The sequence below is a fragment of the Cynocephalus volans genome, chromosome 17 (assembly GCF_027409185.1).
Source record: "Cynocephalus volans isolate mCynVol1 chromosome 17, mCynVol1.pri, whole genome shotgun sequence".
Taxonomy (NCBI): domain Eukaryota; kingdom Metazoa; phylum Chordata; class Mammalia; order Dermoptera; family Cynocephalidae; genus Cynocephalus; species Cynocephalus volans.
The window spans coordinates 40,578,239-40,594,092 of NC_084476.1; the positions used below are offsets into that span (position 1 = coordinate 40,578,239).

Sequence of the window (15,854 nt, forward strand, 5' to 3'; positions counted from 1 at the left end):
TTAGAAAGGTAAGTGTTGAAAGGAGAGAGAGACATGGAACCTGTACCTTTTTATGTCTTAGCCCCAGAAGTCAAATAGCATCATGGCCATACTCCATTGGTTAGGGCAGTCACAAGTCCCACCCAGACTCAAGGGGTGGGAACACAGACCCTACCCATCAGTGGGAGGAGTTTTAGTCACACTGAAAGAAGAGCCTGTGGAATAGGATAAATATACTGATGGAGCCACCTTTGGAAAATACAATCTGCTACAGATGCTTTTGGTTTCATGTTACAGAAAACTGAAACCTAACTGGCTTGAACAAAGAGGAAATTTATTGGCTTACATATGTGAAAACTCCAGATAAGGCTAGAATCTCAAGCTATGTCACCAAAACCCAGTTTCTCTTTCTTTATATCTGGATTCAGTTTTTTCCTTGCTGGCTCAAGCCTCAGACAGATTTTTCCCCTCACAGTGGCAAGATGCTACCACATATCTTTTCTTGGTCAATTACTACAGGAAAAGAGAAGTCTACTTCTCTGATAGTTCCTACAAACATCCTGGAAAGTGTGCCTCTTTGGCTCTAACTGTCCTGACTTAGCTCTTGTGCTCATCCCTGGATAATTCGCTATCATCAAGGAAATGTTCTGTATGAACTGGCTTCAGCCTGAGTCACATATCCACCTCTGGAGCTAGGGACAACGTCAGCACCACCGTAAGTCACAAGTCTTCTATAATAGAGATTTTTCAGCTACAAAGACAGAATTTATATCAGGAGTTGATATCAGGGGTGTGTTTTTCTCACATCATAAAAAGTCTGGAGTCACAAAGCTACTGGTGTTGATCCAGTAGTTCAGGGCTGGTAGAGCTGTGATTTTCTTGATATTTCCACTTTTTCTCACCAGATAAATGCCCCAGTTCTAGTCATCATGTCTGTCCAGACATCGTCTCTTTTATGCCACATACCACCCTGCCACTGTTTGCTGTAAGGTGCTTGGGAAAGTAAATACAGGTGAAGCAGGGGAAAAGAGGGTTAGGAATGGGAGTTAGGTCACCCAACCCACAGTCTGCCACATCAACCCCTGGACAAGGAAAGAATCAGCTTCACCAGAACCACATGGCTGAAAGTAAGAAGAGATGTCTCTTCCATAGCAAAACTGGAGCACACTTACCATAAGAAGGCTAACGAGATGCTGGATGGCAAACATAAGAAATGACCACTACCCCAATGCCTTTCCTTTTAATTCTGCAAAAGTATTTTCTTTCTGTGGGAAGCTCAGGAGAAACCCTAATGGCTTCTTATTGGTAATTGCCAAATTCTGTAGAAATTTAAGTCATTTTTTTGTTGGATTTCTCTTTTTCATTTAACACTATTCATTATTTTCTCCCTTCTGCATCACTAAAATTCTATTTCCCTTGCTTCTGTGACACTGAGCTCACTTGATTATCCTTGCACCTCTCTGACCATGTTATTTGTGCATTTGAAAGGCCTTTCTTCCTTTCCCTGTCCCACACCCATGGAGCAGACCACATCCAAACACCCTTCTCATTCTGTCTGCTCTATTCCCTTTGTTATGTTTCTGAAATGGACTGCTCAGGTATTTTCATTTTTATTTCTACAATAAGGTTTATTTAAGGTTGTTAATCTTCTTTAAGTAGTGATTTGGCCTATTCCCATAAGCTTTGTTATGTAGTGCTCTCCTTTTGGTAAATAGCTAAATAGATTTTGCTTTCCTTGAATTTATTTTGTGATATGAATAATGTATACTCTGCTTTCTTTTTGTTTGCACTTGCCTGTTGTCTTCCCCTGAAGGTTATGTTTAATGTTTCTGCTCATTCGTATGTTGCACACACTTCACTTAAATACACACACTTGATTTCCATCTAGTACACATATGGACCCACTGGATTCACCGTGTTTGTTGTTTAAATGCCAGTGGCTGCAAATCCAGGGTTTTCTGAATTTGTGGTCAACTGCTGAAAGCACTTTGCATGTCCTCGATATTCTTCATAGAAGAGATATTGAGGGTCTGAACTATGACAACTGAATCAGGCAGGGTTCTTTGGTTGCAAGCAACAGAAAGCAGCTATGGTTAACTTAAGAAGATATGATACGGGCTAGCTCACAGAAAAAAGGGAATGGCTGAAGAAACAACCCCCTCTCCCATCACTAACAGAGGAATGTGTAAATTTATGAAACATAGTGTAAAATGTCCTTTTCATTCATTTCCCTGAGCCGTATACTGTTCTAATCACTAGGAAATCAGTAGGGAACATGTAAGACATGACCTCTGCTTTAAGGACATATGTGCTAGCATTGATATGAAACCAAGCCCGTGGCTCAACAGTCTCTTTTCCTGCCACTTTCCAACACATCCCCTAAATATAGTCATGCACTTCCCTGGTGCACCAGGCTCTTTCATGGTTCCATAACACTGATTATGCTTCTTTCTCTTTACTCATTACTCATTACTCATTACTCTTTCCTGTAATGCCTTCTTCCACATTTTTACTTGGTGACCTTCTACTCGGTCTTCAGAAATCAAGCAAAATGTCATCACTATTAGGATGTCAATAAACAATTCCCCCCTTTCCCCTGCTCAGTTCATACCTATTTGAGTTGCAGTTAGAGGACTTGACTGATTGAGATAAAAATGTCATCTATGCTGTAGGTCAAATGACCTTGTTAATTAATACTTAGCCCTAGAATTAGACAGACATTTTTTATAATATTTAAAATTTTGTCTATTGAATTATTATTTTTAAATATTTTGAAAAGTAAGTCAGATCCTTTCCTACCTCAGAATTTTGTTGTGTATAAAAAGAACTCAGAAATAGCAAGTTAGCCCAGTTGGTTAGACTGTGGTGCTGATAACACCAAGGTCAAGGGTTCAGATGGATCCCTGTACCAGCCAGCTGCAAAAAAAAAAAAAAAAAAAAATTGTTACCAAAGATAATATTGTAGTGATTGAATATATTTTGTTATTTAAAAGTTTTTAGAAAATAATTTGTGATATCAAAATTTGAAGTTCTGTTCTCATTTCAGCTCTTTTGGATGCTTTGTTTGGAGACTGTCATAAATAAAAGAGATGTCTCACAGTGATCTGTAGATTCAAGACTATATTAAAACCTGATTTTCTCTTTCAGTTACTTATACCTATTATGCACAGCTTCATGTTGAAATTCAGCTAGTAAATTTCTATCTTCCTTTATGTTAATCAATTTTTCTTGCAAACCATTGGGAAGATGTGGCATTTCAGTAATTTTAACAAATGGGTTAAAAAGACACTCTTTATCTAGAAGATTTTCAAATGCTTAATATTTTTTCCCATTTTCTACATGTGTATATATAAATTGTATAGGTGACTCACATTGGTTCTTACAGTAAAATCATGTAATTATAGGAGACGCTTTTTCACAATTATAAAATGATTTTTCACAATTCTCTCTGCATTTACCTCTTTGGGTTTTTTCTATCTTCATTGAGGTATAATGGACATATAATAAGCTGTACCTATTCAAAGTGTACAATTTGATGAGTTTTGACATTCCTCCATACCTGAGAAACACAGTCAAGATAATGAACATATCCATTACCCCCAAAAGTATCCCATATCCCTTGTAATGTATCCTCTGACCCTCTCTCATTCAGGTCCAGGCTATCATTGATCTCCTATAACAAATAAGGTATAAAAGAACAGATCAGAATATGTCCCAGGTCCCTGAGGGCTTGTGCCAAAGAAAAAGAGAGAGAGATAAATGCTGAGTTTTGTATATACTGTTCCTACTTCCAGACTCACCAATTATATGAGCCACCACTTCCCTATAGTAGGTCTCTCCATGTGAATGCATGAAACCTGGGATAAGGAATTTCCTTCCTCAACAACAATCCCTGTGATGCCTTGCCCTCATCCTTCTAGAGTCAGTAACTCCTCTGGCCTCCCACTTTACAAACACCTCTGTAACAAGATGGAGAAAACATTACTCAGCAGAATTCCTGGAGGACGGGAAAGGATATGTTGAGACTGCTCTCCATCAGCAAAGCATCTGGGAATAGGCTGAGGCGTTGTCAGGAAAGTGAGCTTTTGGAAAGTGGTAGAGTGTCCAAGATGGATACAGAGAAAGCTGAAAGTTGCATTTTGTGTGATATCATCCCACCTCCATTTACTCTATGATAAGTGTGATTATATTTTTTAATATGTGTGAAAATGGTGATAGGCCAGAGATCCAAGATCAGGCTCAGCAAGGGGCAGAATAGAGGCAGTGCACCAATGCTGAGAGAGTTTCCATGAAAGGACCGTGTTAGATATTCAAACATTTTTTCCAAACAGCATTGGGATAAACAGCCTCCAGGCTGGCCCCCAGTGATTTTCTTCTCCTGATTTCATGAATTCTTCCTTCCACATGAATAGAGCTAACCCGTGTACCCTATAGGATGTTTTGGTAATGATGGAGGGTGACTTCCGAGGCTAGGTCATAAAAAACAGTGATTGTGGCTTCTGCCTTGATCTTTCTTGGATCACTCACTCTGGGGAAAGCCAGTTGCTATGTTGTGAGGACACCCAAGTAGCACTATGGAGAGGTTCACACGGCAGGAAATGAAAACCTCCTGACAGCAGCTATGTGAGTGAGTCCATCTTTGAAGTGGATCCTCCGACCTCAGGAGGATCCACTCTTTCATTTTTTTTTTTTTTTTTTGGCATAGGTCCTATTTGCAGTATCATGTGAGGGTACTTCAAGAAGTTTGTGGAAAAACAGAATTGAAAGATAGTACAAACCTCTCCATAAACTTTCTGAAGTACCCTCACACATGATTATCAAACTGCTGCTAGAATGCTCACACCTGTTACTACCCAGGAGAGACTTCTCCTGGGAATTTACTTTAGGTCAGGGTCAGGCTGCCTGGTACAAGGCTGCATCCACAAATGGGCAGATTCAACAACACAGGAGACTTTCCCCAGACCATTGAGGCCAACATCTTGACAGCAACCTCATGAAAGACCCTTTGCTACTGATCTCATCTCATTCTTTGCAAACTGTCTGGTTACTCAGCTGTCTCCCTGACTGGACCCTGAGCTTCTAGAACCCTGAGTCTTGGACTTACTCATTTAATACTGTCCCCAACACAGCAGGCAGACTAAGGGTTCAGAGAAAGTGCATTGAATGAACAATGGCTGTTCTCTAACCAAATGAATGAATGAATGAGTGAATGAGCTAGGGAGATATTTTCAGGGTCCTTTAAAATCAGAAGGCACAGACTTTACCTAAGAGTCTTTCTGAAAAACCAGACCTAGTTCTCACAATAGCAATATCCAAGGGAGGGAGAAAGTGACTTTTACAAGGACTAGGAAAGACTGCCAAAAACCCCAAACAACTAGGGGGTGGGGGAAGAGTCTTCAAGTGTCACCACAAGAACAGATGTCATTCTGGGCAATTGTGGATTGCAAAATAGAGCAAGTAGTGGAGACAACAACTTCCCCATGAGCACCTCACTGTATAGCTTATGTTTTCTAATGGCCTTGTGAGGCATTCAGCGAGAGCTCCATCTTGTTGAAGAGGAAATTGAGAAGCAGAGAAGGAAAGCAACTAGCCCAAGGTCACACAGAAAGGAGGTAGTCCTCTGATTCTAAACATAAGAGTTGTTACAAGACTCTACAATGTCCTTCTCAAAAGACTTTTTTGTACTTCTGAGGCTTGGCCCAAGCCAGCACCCACCAAAGACTCCCAGGCAGAAAAAAGAATAGTCACTCTCCTGCTGAGTTGCTTTCAGACTATTTGCAAAGACATCTCAACAGATGGGCGTGTGAAGATGGGGAGAGGAGCTTGACCTGGGGAGGAGCAGGACTTATGAAAGGGAGGAGAAAGGATCATAGAAGCTTCTAGACTGCAGAATTCTGCTGATGGTCATTTGGGCCACTCTCTCCTCTCAGAACCACCTAGGAGTGACACTTCCTAGTCTGGAATTCCTACTCCAAAGCCCTGAAGTTGCTTAGCTTGCTGTGAATGTTGGGGAATGGTGTGCTGGGTGGGGAGAGTAAGTGGGCAGGAAAAGGGCATTGTCTGGATTTCACCAATTTACATCCATTTGTGCCCCCCCATCTCTATATTACTAATGTACTTTATACAGGCCTTTATCACGGCTCTTATCAACCCACCCCAGTCTAAATTATATGAACTCTCTTCTGGAATATTTGACAATGAATGAAGGATTCCTGCAGTTTCTCAGGAATTACTCTGTGAATATTGATAATTGAGATAAGAATAAAAGAAGAGAACATTAAATGTAAGTATTTACAAGTACTTCTTCCTGCTCCCTTCAGCCTCTAACAGGAGAATAACAGGAGTTGAGAGTAGGTCAGACTTCAGAGGGAATGGGGAAGAGGGGAATCCGTAGAGTTTGGGCGTGGGAAGAGATGGAGAAGATGAAATGAGCTGTGACCCTGAAGAGTGGAGAGAGCATTGTAGTGAGAATTTTCATGAAATAATTCTATGTTTTGCACTATAACTCCCCTCTTGTTTTTTCTTCAGGGGATACTTAGTACAGATTTATACTACTTTTCAACTTTCCCATTTGTATTTCTCTTAGATGCAACACTGACCTAAGATTGTCCTCAGAGTAACAAGATACATCTCAGTTAAGCAATAATAATTTTAATACTATTAATGCTAGCAACTACTCTTCATTGAATGCCTATAACATGCCAGGTTCAGACACTTTCATAAAATAATCTCATTAATTGCATTTAAAATTTTACTACTTGACTGCAAATAGTTTCACATGATCGTTGATTCACAGGCTATTGCAGTTACACTCTAATCTTGGAGTCATAAACTCATTTGTCTGCAGGGGTCAAGTTCTAGTGAAGTGGGCTGGGTTTAATAGTGTAAAATTGATATTAACCATGGGGGTCAGATGATAGAAGGAAGGGATAGAGACTGACCAGTGGGAGAGTCTCTGTCCCAGGGTGGCAGCTGCTACTTATCCCAGCCAATTTTTGCCCTGAGAAAATGTGGGTTTATTGTTACTAAATCTTATAATTTTTCTCAGAGAAGTCAGAAACGCCTTTTCATATACAGACAGTCCCCAACTCATGATGATTCGACTTAGGATTTTTCAACTTTATCATGGTGTGAAAGCCATAGGCATTCAGTAGAATTCGTACTTGGAATACCCATACAACCATTCCATTTTTCTCTTTCAGTGCAGTATTCAATAAATTACATGAGGTATTCAACATTTTGTTAAAGAATAGGCTTTGTGTTAGATGATTTTGCCCAATTATAGGCTAATGTAAGTGTTCTAAGCATGTTCAAAGTGTGCTAGGATAAGCTATGATGTTTGGTAGGTTAGTTGTATTAAATGCATTTTTGACATGACATTCTCAGTTTACAATAGGTTTATCAAGACGTAACCTCATTGTAAGTTGAAGAGCATCTGTATTTCTAATGTTTAAATTTTGTCCTCTCTTTGAAACATTTAAATATGAATCTTTAGGGTGGCTACTTATGGCCTCTCTCCATTAAAATGGGCCAAAGAACAAAAGATAAAGTTAATGTCATTTGGTCAGAAAAGCTAAAGCCACTTGGCTCTTGGGGAAAAAAATCAAGACCAGAATGAGAACAGGATTGGCTGCAAGGTTTTTGGGGAAACTTGATTTCTTTATTACTCAGTTCGTACAGTTTTAAGTTTGTAGTTCTCTAACTCAACTGCTGGATTTCCCTAAAGGAAACTGGGTACTGGATGAAAAGTGCTCAAATGAAAAGACAGGCTGAGTTCTAGCTAAGTGAAGCAACCAGATCTGTTCTTAGCTTCCCTATGTTTCCAGCTTTAGCCATTTCTCGGACTAATTCCCACTGGGCGACCACAGGAAAATAAATTTCTTACAATCCTTTGATCTGCAATGCACTCTTGCTGGAGTTTTGCATTCTGAGGCCAGAGAGAGAGAAAGAGAGAGAGACGCTAGGGACGGGGGTAGGAAATGGGAATGGGGGAAGGGAGGAAGATTTAGATTCTCAGGCTCATATAATAATGTCAGAGCAGGGAGAGACTTTAGATAGCCATCTAGTCCAATCTTTAAAAATCTTTTCTTTACTTTACAAAATTAAGATATGCTTGTGGAAACAGATCGCTCTAAAAAGAAAGTAGACATTCCTTCCTCTTCTGCCTTCTTTTGCGATGGAAAAACAAGCCCATAGTGGGAAATGCCTATGCAATGTGATCTAGTTAATGAGTGCAGGCAAAGTCTTCATGGAGGCAGACACTGGGATTGAGCAGGATTGTTTCCCATAGAAAGGAAAGAGGCTGAAGTGTTGAGAAGATTTATTTAATCGTCCGTTTTTATATCCAGAATGAAACTGGGAGGACAAATAAAAAGACTAGACCTGTCTTCTAAAAAATATATATATATTAAGTGCTTATCATGGTATTGTGCTAAGAGCTTTATGTGCTTTTTTATTTAAGCCTTACCACACCCCTGAGAGGGGGATATAGTTACTCTCATATTAGAAATGAGGAAACCATGGCTCAGAGGGCTAATTAACCTGTCCAAAGTCACACTGTGAGAAAAGTGGAGTAACTAGAACCCAGGTCTTTCTGGTCCCCAAACCTCAATCCCATGTGGCACCTGTGTGTAAATTAAAAACAGGTGCCTCTGCCTCTGGGCACATGAAGCTCTACACCAGAGCTTGTGAACACAGGTGATGCATTCCGCCCCCAAGCCCATGACCCTGAACCACTGTACAATATGCTTATCCAAAAAATGATGATATTTTCATTATGTCTGTAATAATTCTGCAAATTCTCTCTTTCAATTTTCATTCTGAAGTGAGAGAATGGAGAATAGAGGTATAATACCTTCTGATATACAGTAAGACCCAGATACAAGGAAAGGGAAGAGAGCCTTACTGCTCAGATATGGTGGCACCATATTTTCGTCACAAATGAAGAAAACTCTGGAGATCTGGGTTCTAGGGCTATCTCTACCATAATCTAGCTGTCTGACTTGGGTCTTCATTTTCTCATCTGTGGAGTGGTGCAAAGAAGAAATTGGATCAAATGATTTCTGAAGTTCTTTCCAGCTCTAAGGTCTAGGGTTCCAAGAATGGATAGGGGTACCCAGTGGGAAAATGTTTTTAAATCAGCTAGAAACCTAACAAATAGAAGAAAAGAGACATAAAAAGTAGAAGACACTCAGACTACAGAGGTCATCTGACCAGAGTCTGAAACATTGAAATGTGGAATCTGGTCTCTGCTTAAATGAGCCCCCTTGAGATAGGGAATGGCATTGTTGGCCAGTTCTGATGGTTAGTATTCCTTACAGTGAGTCAAGACTTGCTTTCATTTTTAAAAATAATTAATCAATTGATTAACTTTAATTAACAAAAATTGTATATACCCATCATAAACAACGTAATGTTTTGAAATATTCATACATTGTGGAAAAGCTAAATTGAGGTAATTAACATGCATTATCTCACATAATATCATTTTTTGTGGTGAGAACACTTAAAATCTACTCTCAGCAATTTTCAAGAATACAACACATTGTTTTTAACTATAGTCACCTATTGTATAATACATCTCTTATTACTTGCTTTCTTAGTCCTTCCTTGCTGTGACATTGGGACCACAGAGAACATTTCAAATACACTCTCCCAACACAGCCATTCAAATACTGGAAAGCAGTAAGTATATCTCACCAGAGTTATCTCTTCTCCAGGCTAAATGTCCTCTGAACCTCCATTCATCCCTCAGAGGTCACGGCTGCAAGTCCCTAGACCTAGGTTCATTCATTCAACAGACATTTACCAAGCATATCGTATGTACTGGGTTCTGTGGGAGGAATTGGGAATACAGAAAATGAATAAGACACAGTCCCAGCATTCAAAGGTTTTATTATGTAATGGGAGTGACAGACAACAGAGACGCTCCTAAACCATTGCACCAGCCTGAGTAGAAGTGGTGTAAATATAGAAAGAGGTCAGGTGGGCTTCATGGAGGAGGTGGGACTTCTGTCTTCCCAGGTCTATGCATATATCCTTTTATCTTCCTCTTCATTCAAGTACTTTACCTCCTTCTGCCTTCTTTTCTTGGCATTTCTCTAACACATCCTGTTGGAGTGTTATGTTTCAGGAAAAATTTTAAAAATATATTCATCTGCCACCTTAGAAATGTTTTCATAAGAAGAAAATCTAGCCGCTTGTGATAAGAATGACTATTTCAGCACAGAAAGTCTGAAATAATTTCACCAGCTCCCATTCTTCTTATTGTCCCTCCAACCTGGCTGCTTCTCTTTTGTCTTCCTCTCTCTTTCAGTCTTTCCCTTACTCTCCCTTTCAAGGCATTTTGACATTCTCAAAGTTGTTCCTCACAACATAGCTTTTTCACAAACTCAGAGGGGCTAAGTGACTTGGCAGAGGATACAAGCTGGGAAGTGGCAGGAGCAGGATTCAAACCCAGCTCTTCTCATAAATATTCACATTCAATTACAGGAAAAGAAGTCACAGAGTTTCTATGTGACCCTTTGGTAATCCAAGAGTGCATATTTGAAAATATAATCATTCCCATCACATGCCAAAACTCAGGCCTAACTCTCCCATCTAGTTGCCTTCTATTCTTCCCGAATAAAACACCTACTCCTAACTGCATTTAACCCATTTCTGCTAAATGCACACATATCCAGCTATTTAATCATAAATTTCACATTAAAAAGTTTTTTCCTCATAATGTTCTGAGTAGGTAAATTCCTCCAAGTATCTTGGGGGGATGCAGTATAATATAATAAACACCATGTTTCTTAAACTTTAGTAATTTGCATACCACTTTCATGATTTTTATTCCATTCTTGTACCAGCTACCCTACTTTAAAAATAATTTTTTAAAATTCTAATTCATTCACTTTTTAACTTGAATTTTAAAGGAAACTTTTGACCGGTATATAATATCCCTACCTATAAAATCAAAGTTTGATGTGCTTTTTATATGTTTCCTAAACATTTAAATAAATGCATAATTATTAGCACTGTATTTTAAAAGTTTACCTCACACTACTTAAAATAATCTCAGGAGCACACCAGTGAAATCAGGGATGTTCCATACAAAACTCCAAGGGTGCCATTTGCATTATGGTCATGTTGGAGTTGATCAGGGCACAGCCTGTGGTCATACATGTCCATCCTAAACAAACCTTGGGAAATAGTGGAAAATTTAAGAAAGATTACTTAGTGGGAGCTTGTAAACCTGTGCTCTAGCCCTGGTCTTGCCACTGATTTGCTGTGAGACCACAGGTATATCATTTACCTGTCTGGATCCCATCTTCCAGATCTGGAATATTAGGGGTTTACATTGGAAGATCTAAAAGACCCCTTCCAGTTGTTATAATCCTTCTTCTGCATAGCTCTTGCTTTGAATATCATTCTGAGGCTGTAGTGGATTGAATTATGTCCCCCCAAAACTCCCTGAAACTTTAATTGTGTCCCTCAAGTTTTATGTATTAGAAACTTAGCCCCCACTGTGACTGTTAAATCCTATTCTGGTTGTTGAAAGGTGGAGCCTTGAAGAGGTGATTGGATTGTAGGACCATGCAGTAGTGAATGGATTAAAAATGGTGGTCAGGGGCGTGGTTCTGATGGCTTTAAAAGAAGAAGAGAGTCTCTCTCTCTCTGCTCTCTCTGCTTCCACCATCTTGCAACGTGAGACCCCTGGGTCACTGTTGCCACCACCAGATGGACTTTGGACTTCCTAGCCTCAAAAACTGTAAGCAATACATTTCGTTTTCTTTATAAATCACCCAGTTCCGTGTATTCTGTTATAAGCAACATAAACAGACTAAGACAGAGGCTTTCCCTAGCTTCTAATCCCAGAGGAAAGCCTTGTTCTTATTATAGTTCAGCCAGATACAAGAGGTATTTACATTCACAGACTGAGGAGAATTTCCTTCGCTCCTGTGCTCAGGAGACAAGATCAGACAAGTATTCCAGGATAGGATTCATGGTGGGCAAGAGGGCAGCTTGAGGCAAAATTGTGGGTTTGGTGTTACAGATAGTTTGATGATGTCACTGTGCTTATACATATTGCTATTTGTGACATTTTTTCCTCTTGGCTAGAGAGTAAACTCTCTGAAGGCAGGGGCTGAAATCCTCACAGTGCATTAATGCAGCAGGATCTCAGTAAATGTTTGAAAATTGGAACCGGAAAAGAAGGAGAAGAGGGAGAAGGGATGAAGGAAGGAAAAGGAGAGGGACTGGAAGACTTACCCATTGCTTTTTAGAATAAACAATTATTTTGGTTTATCATAGGAATGATACCTAGATGTAAAGAGGGATTATTTCACTATTTCTGTTCCCTGTCTTAATTTTCAAGAATGAATTATATCATATAGTAGAAATTGTATATAGGATCTTTTTCTAATGTTTTCACCACAGTTAAGACTATTTTGAGATTTCCCTTATGTATCTTTGATCTATTATGCATAAATGTATGCTATTTAAATGATTTGAATGCAATGTTGATTATTATACATTTGAATTAATTAACTTATTTATTCAAAAAAATACTTTGAGTCCCTACTATGTGTCAGAAACCATGGTAGGTATTGTTGAGAATATAATGATTTTGGACCATGGCTTCAAAGCCTTTATAGACTATTTTGGGAGACAGACAGGTAAATTAGAATAGACCCTTGACATTTGTGAATTATTATTCATTGTTTCAGCTATTCACAAACAGCCTCAAAGATTCATGACATGAATTTAATTGTAATGAGAATAATTATAATGATGTTGTGAGTGGTTGAGAGGATTAACTGAGATAATGCATTTTTAAACAGCTAGAATGAATTTGAATCAAGAGCAATGTAAGAATCTTGCACAGGATGGTGTCACTTGGATAGCCAAGTCAAATGTTGATTGAGCAACTGAGGTGTGTTGCAGGGAGAAGGGAGATATGGGAAGAAGATCTCATTCTCCAAATTTGAGAGAGTGAAAACTTTTCTCATAACCAATAAAAATATGACAGAGCATAAAAAATACCTGAAAGCAGCTGTATGAATTGTAAAACATGAGTCACAATACAAATTCTTCTGTGGCACTTACCTTAAAAAATCACAAACTTGATCAAGTTTGAAAAGGAAAAGCATGAGCATGCTGGTGCAAATCCAGTGAAGATTACTTCCTCTTCCATCTCTACCTGGATGACATTCTGCTTCCTTGTCTGCACAAATATAGTTGCTCATATCAACACTTGTACAGCTTTGCATCACATAGAACACAAATTTATGACTCATCTTTAGATGTCCAGCTTTGCTAACTCTGATGACACTATTTTAAAACATCAAAGTTTTTTTTCTCTTTTTTTCTTTTTCTTGCCTGTCCTCTTCTAAATGGCTATGCCCTGAGCAGCCTCTGTTCTCTGTCTGTCTCTCTTTCAGCTCTTACTGTTCTCTCCTACCTTTGCCTCTTCCTTGCCTAGTCAGAATTGTTTAGTGAGGCCGATCAGGTGTAATTACTGTCTCAGAGACTGCAGAAAACACCTTTGCCCTAGTGTGCTTTGAAGGTTCAGAACCTTGGACAGCAACACGAGTGACCTCCCCATTTGAACTCTCATCATGCCATGCCTGTGTAGCCAATAAAGGACAATAGTCATAAATGCATGTGCCAGAGACTTGTCATAAAATGCAATTTGATAAGTGTTATCCTAGCAGAATAAACAAAGTGCTGTAGAAGAACCAAGGAAATAGAGATTGAGTCTTCCTAAAGAATCCAGGAAAGTTTCATACAGAAGTTTTGGGACCTATGAGAATAATAGCCAGAAGTATCCAGCCATTTGACCTAAAAGGGATTTCAGTTGTTATTTTATACAATTTTAGTTAAAAAATTTTTGATTAGCATATCAGGATTCGGATTGACTGCATTTAACAGAAAACCTAAATAAGTAACTTAAAAACAAGGTAGAAGTTTATTTCATGTAAGAGAAGTCCAGAGATAGTCAACCTAGAGCTGACACAGAGACTCCACAGTCATTAGAGACCCAAGATCCTTATGTCTTTTTCTTCCACTATCCTTATTGGCTTCAATTCTGAAGGGCAATTTATGGTCTAAGATGGCAGCTAAAACTTCAGCCATCACGTCCAGCCTTACACAGCTCTATAAGGGATCTGTGGGTCATGTTCTCCTCTGTATCCCAGAATCAAGCACAAGAAATGAATGGATACATAAATAAACTGCATTTTAGGAAAATCATGAGGTCTCTAAATCCTTGTGAAATGTTCTATTCATTGTACTCTATTTCCCAGAATTTCCACTCACTCATCTTTGTTCCCCTCTGCAGTCACCTTGAGCAAATCTGCCTTTTTCTCACATGGCAATCATTCAGATATATGGAGACATTTATAATGTTCTGTCCCCTTCCCCCCAGATTGCTTCTCCAAGACAATGGCCTTCATCCTTGCCATTTCTCATAAGATGTGACTCTTGTATTTTTCCTTTCAATTTGGTCTTATAGCAGAAGTTTTGTCCCAGCCTGAAGCCAGGAATATATTAATTCGTTTCAACAAGGGCAAGACCTAACCTCAGGTGCTATCTGGGCTCCAAACTGACTAAAATAAAGCCCTTTATATTATTTTATTAAATCCTCTTGCAATTAAACTTCTTACAAAATAGATGGGGGAAAAAAGAGACACATAAAAAGACAATACCATTCCATATGTATTGGTCCGTTTCTGTTGCTTATAACAAACTATGGAACTGGGTAATTTGTAAAGAAAACAAAATTTATTGCTTACATTTTCTGAGGCTGGAAGTCGAAAGTCCAGGGAACACATTTGGTGAAGGTCTTGGCGGTGGTGACAGTGATGGCAAGGTATCACATTGTGAAAATAGTGGAGCAGAGAGAGAATAACCTCCTCATTCACTCTCCTTTTAAGGCCCTCAGAACCATGCCCCTGACCACCATTTTTAATCCATTCATTACGGCATTGGTCCTGCAATCTAATCACCTCTTCAAGGCCACCTTTCAATTAGCATAATAGGATTTCTCACTCTCTTAACAGTCATAGTGGGGGCCAAGTTTCCAGTACATAAAACTTGGGGACACACTTCAAGCTTCAATGAGTTTGGAGGGGACATTCAATCCGCTACAGCACGTACCCCAGAAATATGTACAAGTAAATGTTAAAATATCTTGAATAAAAGAAAAAAGGAAAAGAAACTCAGCACTATTTCTATCTACAGAGCAATATAATTAAGGACATAATTGCAAAAAGTTTTTTATGTCTGTGTCAGAATGCCTAGACGGTCAAGAAAAGATACAGTCTAAACTGGTATTCTTGCATTGATCAGAAATGCAGAAGTCTTGTTTCCTTTTTGGTTAGCATGTTGATCTATTTGTTTATATAGTCACAAATTTTTTTTTTTTTTTTGTCTTTTTTTGTGACTGGCACTCAGCCAGTGAGTGCAGCGGCCATTCCCATATAGGATCTGAACCTGCGGCGGGAGTGTCGCCGCGCTCCCAGGGCCGCACTCTCCCGGGTGCGCCACAGGCTCGGCCCAGTATAGTCACAAATTTTGAAAAGAAATATTTGAACTACTGCGGGCTCCAACTCAATAAACATTTACATTAAAAAAATTACCATCCCACAAGCTGCCAATTGATATTCATAAAATATTACCTCCCCTGTGTTTTATATTAACAGCTCCTTGCATAGTGGAGCTTTGCCTTTTGGTTGTAGCCCTAGGTTCTGCTTCCCTGCTTCCCTTGGGAGTTGAACATTTAAGCCCCATGTCCCTATTTCTCCTTTTCTCAAAGTCTGGGGTCCCTCTGATAGATCTACTATTCATACACCTTATTGTGCGGCTAACACTCTCTACCCTGTAGGGTC

General features: G+C 39.2%; 1 pseudogene; it reads right to left on the reverse strand.

The window, feature by feature from the left end:
• Window positions 1-4,770: 4,770 nt before the first annotated feature.
• LOC134366267 (small Cajal body-specific RNA 16) lies at window positions 4,771-4,945 on the reverse strand (annotated as a pseudogene).
• Between the last annotated feature and the right edge of the window lie 10,909 nt (window positions 4,946-15,854).